The following is a 7500-nucleotide window of genomic DNA, read 5'->3' as shown; positions in this document are numbered from 1 at the left end:
CGTCAAATTCAAAGTAGAGAACATGTTCCGATGGAATGGGGAAAAGGCGGGTGCTCGCAAGGGCTTGCCATTGTATTTCCGAATGTTTTCAATCACCCCCAACAAATCGCTACGAGCTAGTTCAGTGAAGGATACACGATCATCGTAGTCTGCCCCAGCAGCAGATATCTTGCGATTTGCACGCTTCGATAGAACGATAAAAAAGTTGAAGCTATCAAACGGCTGGGAAAGCTGATACGAGCAAGCCGGAAACCTCGGCCACCTGGCGAATGGTAGCCATCTTTGATTGATATAACTGAGAACACTTTGAAAAAAATTTCGCAATCTTTTCTTCGGGAAGAGATCTACTCATAGTCGAAGAATCAAGGATGAATCCTAAGTACGTCAATCGTGTCACAGGATCAACCTGAGACTTTTTGCAATTCGTTTTGAAACCAAGGTCGCCAAGAAGTCTTATTACCTTATGTACATTGGCCAAACATTCTGCCTTAGACGCAGCAATAATTAAGGTATCGTCTATGTAATAGCAAACCTTCATGCCGTTAGACCTTAACAAAGAATATAGAGGTTTCAGGACTTTGGTAAACGTGCGTGGCGCTAAACTATACCCAAATGGAAGACAAACAAACTCGAAGAGTTGTTCTTTCCAGATAAACCGTAGAAATTTTCGATACGATTCATGAATTGGGATACTGAAATAAGCATCTGATAAATCTACAGAGGTTAAATAATCGTTGCTGTTGATTAAGTCACGAGCAACATTGATAGTTTCCATTTTAAAGTGTCTTTTAACGACAAACTAGTTCAATGGCTTGAGATTGATAACTGATCCAATTGGGATTAATTTAGAGATATTAGGGAAGTGAAGTGGGGCAATTGCAAACTTAAGCCGCAAGTGTTGTAGTCAACCAGTTACCAATGGCGAGCAAATATCAGGAGTATAAGTTCCTTTCAACAAGACATTTGCAAATTTTAGTGTCATCTAAAGTAAATGGGTAGCTTAATATCTTGCAATATTCTCTTTTTTGAAATTGTTGCTGCTTTGGGTTTTTCTGTGAAAAGGTCTTTGTGAGAGCAAAAAGGCAATGAATTGTTGAGAGAAGGCAATTTACTTTTCTTTCTTGAAAAATAAAAGGGTAAAAACTACCATGCAGACAAGGAAAGAAGAAGAACATTTATCATTGGTCATCATTAGCGAACCTTATTGAAGCATTCCCAGCTTACTGGTTCTGTGAAACTAAGCAAGTATTGATATATCTAAATCTACCGGATGATAACATGCGCGGTATGCTACTAATATGTAATCGCGAGAATTTTTTTGTTGTGAAACCTATCGAGTGTTTTACACGGTTGTGCGAGTTAAGCAGTTCGATTCATTGATGACCAATAAGATCCATCCCCTGTTTAGCAATTGATATATATAGTAACGGGCATGTCACGGATACAAATGACACAGAGGCTTAAAAGTTCTGTGGTCGTATTTTCATCTCAGACCGCTTGACAGAGTAGTTACTATTTTTCCAATGATACCAGGTCATTCCACTTGCAATCGGTCTTGCCATTAAGATACAGACCATTCAGGTTGGCGTAGTGACATTTCTCGAACCACCAGCCACTTTTGTAGCCTGACGCACAGTTGCCAGCTAAATAGTCATCATTATCGCGATCCTTGGTGCTAAACGCATGGCCGCGGTGAACGCCAAGGGAATCACCTGCAGTGCCTGAATGAAAAGAAAAAAAAAAAAAGAAAAAACAATTAAGCAATCAAAATAAGAAGCAGTTTTAAAAACTTGTTTAAAAATGCTAAAAATTCTTAAGACGCACTTGAGATTGTTTGTTGTCTCTACTTGCCACCGACATGAAATCGATGTAACGTGTTTATCACCACGTGAGTGAAATGATTACCAGGTTTTTTCAGTTTCTTGCTCTGTTCTTTTTTTTTTAGCTAACTCACTGGCTTACATATACAACTTATTCTGTCAGTCAAAGCGAGATAAAATTCTTTGACATCACAGTAGAACTGAGTTCTATCAGTTAGAGACAGACTGCACACCTAGTTGAAATGAGAAAGTGTGTCTATCTTAATTAACAAAGGGTTGTTTATTAAATCACCAGAGTTTGCAAACCTGAATATTTCCCCCCCAACTCAGCTGGTATTTTGCTCGCTCACTTGCCACTGTAACTGAACTGTACTCGGCAAATGCTGTATTTCCATGAATGTCTTCCAAGTCCACGCGAAGCTTGTTGCTGCTGCTTACAGTCAGGCGGTGAATCTTGTCCAGTCCAAGCCAAAACTCTCCGTTTAGATTACCAAAGCCTCGTTTGTAGGGCGTCCCACGCGCGGAAGAAATCTACGGAGCCGTCTTGTCTTTTTTGAAAGACCGTCCATCCTCCGCCGGCAGTTTTGTGATCACAGTACACTTCAAATTCTCCCAGACCATCGGGATCGATTTTTGTACACACCACTTATCTTTTCGCCAGAATTGTAAACATCGGCGCAGTTCTTGTTGACTAAAAATTACATAAGCGGGATGAATTCCTGTTAGATATGTTTTGGTTTCATCGTTATCTCTATCCTCTAAAAAGTTGAATAGACATCACACAGGGAAATACTATACGGAGCTAGCGAATATTTCAAAAGCAATTGATCGTAATTTGATTGATTTTTGCGACGGAACAGATGTGAAAATTCTAACCCGACTGGTGTCTTCGAAGTAAATGTATCTAAAATGTATAACTGCAGACCTTTGTCTTGAGAGCCGCCAGATTCGTTTGCTTTCAGCGCAGTTATTGCTTCTTTGATCTCAGTGTGAGTTGCTGCTCGATCTTCTTACAGCAGTGTGGTCCGGCGTAAAAGTTGTTATTCACGTTGCACTGGGGTTTACTAATACCAGGGCTTTTTGTTGTTTGCACAGAAGTTTTGGCAAATGTCCCAACGAAAATCCCCAGTAAAAAGCAGAGCTAGCTGGAATGCCATTGTGCACTGGTTCTTTCAGGAAAACTCTTCTGTGAAGTGGAAGCAAAAACTGCGGGTATAAAATGATTTCTAAGACTTGAGGTTCAGTTCATTTAGTCTTTCCAAACCAGATTTTTCTTGTCTCCTGCGCTCTATTTTGGGAATGCTGAATTCATCGATTCCTACCAATCAAATAACAACACATTGTAGTGACTCACAGACGAGGCAGTTGACAACTTTCTGCTGACAATAGGAGAGTTCATCAAAATTTTATGAGATTTTTCTAGCAAAAGAACATGGGCACCCAACGAGTAATTATTATTTCGGTAATTGTCTGTTCGGAAGGATGGTGGGTTAACATTTTCAAATATTCGAACTTAAACTTTCGAGGTGTAGTAAGATTTTTTCGACATTTCTTCTGAACAGAGATTTAGCTATTTCAGAAAAGTAATGAAGTGTGAAGAGTGCGAAGAGATGCGTAGAAATTTCGAAACCACATTGAAGAACGTTTAAATTTTGCTAAGCTGAGTAAGAGTGAACTGTGACGCTGGAAGAAAATTTGAAGATTTATAACTTCTATCATTTTGGCCGTAGTTTTTTTGAGAATCATATTAAGGGCAAACGTTCCCTAAAATTTGCGGGAAAAAACGACGACTACTTAATGTAAAGTTTTTTTTTATCAGACCCGTCACGATTTCTTTAACTTCAGGACAAGGCAAAAAAGCCATGAAGGACGTTCTACAGCAACCTGAAATTCCCGTAGAACATCCGAACAGATATATATTTTGAAGGGCTGCTACAAACTCACTAAACGAGCTTTTAAAGCATTGTGGAAACCATTTTAGGTGATTCTGACAACTTTTAAGACAACCGGCCGTTGGTGCCACGAAGAGAAACCCTCGTACGGGATGATGAAATAGTCAATTTGACTTTGCGTTATTCTCATCTTTGATTGATGGTTTTGTGCTTCGGAATAAATTTGTTTATCAGAGATTATTAGAAAAAGTCTCTCGCTCATGGAAAACCTCGAGCTCAGATTTGCTGTTAAGCAAAATCAAAAAAACATATTGATATCTGTCTATTTTATACAGCCATAGTTAGAGCTATAGATCAATTTATAAAACAAGGAAACGAGGCCGCGGGCGCAATTAAATGATTTTTCGTTGGCAAGGAGGAGCCTTACAAGTTTGCCATTGAAGCTTGCCTTCATTGGCCGTTTTTATACTAGAGACGCATAATCCGTCCAGACGAATTATGTGTCTCTCATGTTATCCGTCTAGTGTAAAGACGGGACGAAACTATATGAGACGCATAATTCGTCTTGGACGAACTTGGGCAAACATTTTTCTGCGTCTGTTAAATTCGTCTAGTATAAAGACGGGCACTAGACGCATAATGCGTCTGGAAGAACTTTCCAGTTTAGTGCGTCTTCGAAGACACGATAAAATAGATTCTTCGTCCAGACGCATAATGCGTCTTGTGCCCGTCTTTATACTAGACGAATTTAACGGACGTAGAAAAAATGTTTGCCCAAGTTCGTCCGCGACGAATTATGCGTCTCAAGTATAAAAAAACGGCCATTGGCCGTTTTTATACTAGAGACGCATAATCCGTCCAGACGAATTGTTCGTCTCTCATGTTATCCGTCTAGTGTAAAGACGGGACGAACTATAGGAGACGCATAATTCGTCTTGGACGAACTTGGGCAAACATTTTTTCTGCGTCTGTTAAATTCGTCTAGTATAAAGACGGGCACTAGACGCATAATGCGTCTGGACGAACTTTCCAGTTTTAGTTCGTCTTCGAAGACGCACACTAAAACAGATTCTTCGTCCAGACGCATAATGCGTCTTGTGGCCGTCTTTATACAAGACGAATTTAATAGACGCAGAAAAAATGTTTGCCCAAGTTCGTCCCAGACGAATTATGCGTCTCCAGTATAAAAAACGGCCATTTGCTGTTTCTGGAGAGCTTTGCCGGCCTCGGGAATAGTCAAACACTTGAAAAAGTAATTAACATTTTTAGCCAGAGTGAAGTGTGAAGAAATGTTCAGGTTAGATATTTATCTTCGTTGTCGATCCTCTTTTTTGTGAGGCATGTGTGTAAAGTAAGCTTGGATGTGGTACTGTTTGTATTGCACCGAGCCCTAGTCCATAGACCAGATGCATGGGTTGATAAATTGGACTTGTAATGGACTGCCTAAGTGGTCGAAAACAAAGATCAGTCAAACGATACTAAACACAAACAGCAAACGGCTTACGTCAAGCACAAATCTGCATTACGCCAAAGATGAAAGAAACATGTTTGATTTTGCCTGTTTTCTGTAGATACCAAGCAACTTCTTATAAGAGAGGGACGAGAGAGAGAGAGCGTTGGAACAAGATAATTTTCGAGCTTTTGTGACCAGCAACAGTTTCATTGAAACACAATACAAACGTTTCTCTGTTGACTCCCCACCACAAACACGCCAAAAACAAATACAGACTAAAGCCGGAATTCCAAAAGACAATGAATCGAAAACACATTGAAAAGATTTCTCAACCATTTCCAACCTACGTTCGCAAGAGACAATATGTGACAAGCCGTCAATTTGTAGGATTTGTTTCGTTGATATAGGCGTCACCACACTGTTGGGAAAATCGGGACATTAAGGGCTTGTTTATATGGTCTCGCTTACCCGAGACAGCCCTCCTTCCCGAGACAACTTTACCGAGCGTCTATATGAGAATTGCGTGAGCGAGACAAAGTTGACCTTACTTAATTATGCATGTATTTTAAGACGCATCGCATCTTCAAAAAATGCGTATCATCATTTGCCTTTCTTTTTTGTTAAGTATAGTTGCGTTTTCACATTCAGCAAATGGACTGACAATCTTAACGCAGCATTAATATGTAGTTTAAATAAAGGCTGTTTATGAATCGAGAATTTTCCGTTGACAGCGTTGAGAATTATGGCGGGAAAAAACTTTTTCTTTCGAAAGTAAACTAAAAACATGTATAAGCTCCCCAAATTGTTGCTTCTTTGATTTTTATTTTGCTGTCTCGTCTCGGGTGGTCGAGCCAAACGGTTTACATGCGAACAAGTTGTCTCACCTGCCAGGGTTACCCTACCTGCCGGGGCGAGAGACAACTCGCCTCCCCGAGTTGTCCCGCCACCCGAGTTGTCTCTCGCCACCTCATGTAAACGGTTGATATAATTTTTTAAACTAATGAGTGGGTAACTCGGGGGGAGGGTTGTCTCGTGTACCCGCGACCATATTGTAGCGACTGTACCCCCCTTAGGAAAGCTTGTACCAGTCCCGCGCAAAGTTAGTGTTGATGTCGGATTAAAAAACACAGAAAGAAACTACTACTCGCTGTGTTGTATTAAAGGAAAAACGGCCTAGAAAAACCGAGACGAAGTTGCGGGACCAAGTGAGAAATCCCGAGCGGGCAAGATAGCTCCATCTTGCCCGCTCGGGTAGCCAATCACAGTGCGGGATTTGGTTCATCTTGCCGCTCATGGAGCTAGTCATATAATAATCCCACTGCAGTTAGTTGGTTGCGGACCAATCAGAGGCGTTGCGGTCATCAGACCCAATTCAATTCATCTTCCAAATCGGCACCCTTAATCCTCACGGTATTAACGAACGCTTTTAATTTAAACTAATATATTCCTATTTTCACGTTGCCATGTTACCACCAATAGCGTAGCTCCTACTCTACTATAAAAACTACACGTAACCCACAATTCCTCGATTCGCTCTGACGAAGGGCTAACGGTCGAAACGTCAGCTTTTAGGGCCGATTTACACGGTGCGATTTTTGTCGCATGCGACAAGCTCACGACAGGCCATAAGACATGACTTACGATTGTCGTAGCGTTTTAAAACATGTTTTAAAATGCTACGACATTTTTCTGACGTACGCAACAATCGTAAATCATGTTGTGGGCCTGACGTAAGTCGTTGTCGCATGCGACAAAAATCGTACCGTGTTAATGGGCCCTTAGAATCTATGTACGGTGGCCAATTTACATTATCAACTCCGTTGATAAAACCCCACTTTTGTATATCAAATAAACCTGTTGCGCGGTCGATTTTTGGCGCATGCGACGTGAAGCTTTACAACAGGCCTAGGACATGACTTACAATTGTTGCAGCGTACGCGACAATCGTAAACGAGTTGTAGACATGTCCTAAGCTTGTAGCGTGCGACAAAAATTGTACCGTATAAATGAACCTTCAGAGACCTTAATACAAAAGATATACAAAAGTAATTGTCTGGTTTTCCCCGCAAATATTGTGGCGTCATACGCCAGCGTAGGCAATCCGACGTTCAAGATACAAATAAATGGAGAAGCTAATGCAAATCAGGGTTATTTGCCACGAGCGGGAGACAGTGTTTGATTATTTGGAAGCAAGTATCTTTCGAGTATCTTCCCTCTTGGATACCGATTGGCGAAATCTGAAAGCGAGCGCCTGGGTCAAACATTTTCAAAAAGCGTGAAGAGATGTCAATGTATGACTTAAAGGAACAAGAAATGTATTAGCAAAGTAATTGTC

At 40.7% G+C, this 7500-nt stretch overlaps 1 pseudogene; it reads right to left on the bottom strand.

Annotated features, from left to right (window-relative positions):
* Positions 1 to 1460: 1460 nt before the first annotated feature.
* Positions 1461 to 4799, bottom strand: LOC138031359 (ryncolin-2-like; annotated as a pseudogene).
* Between the last annotated feature and the right edge of the window lie 2701 nt (positions 4800 to 7500).

Source organism: Montipora capricornis, chromosome 14, assembly GCF_036669925.1.
Source record: "Montipora capricornis isolate CH-2021 chromosome 14, ASM3666992v2, whole genome shotgun sequence".
NCBI classification, from domain to species: Eukaryota; Metazoa; Cnidaria; class Anthozoa; order Scleractinia; family Acroporidae; genus Montipora; species Montipora capricornis.
The sequence above is the reverse complement of the archived record's forward strand: the minus strand, read 5'-3'. Positions and strand labels throughout refer to the sequence as shown.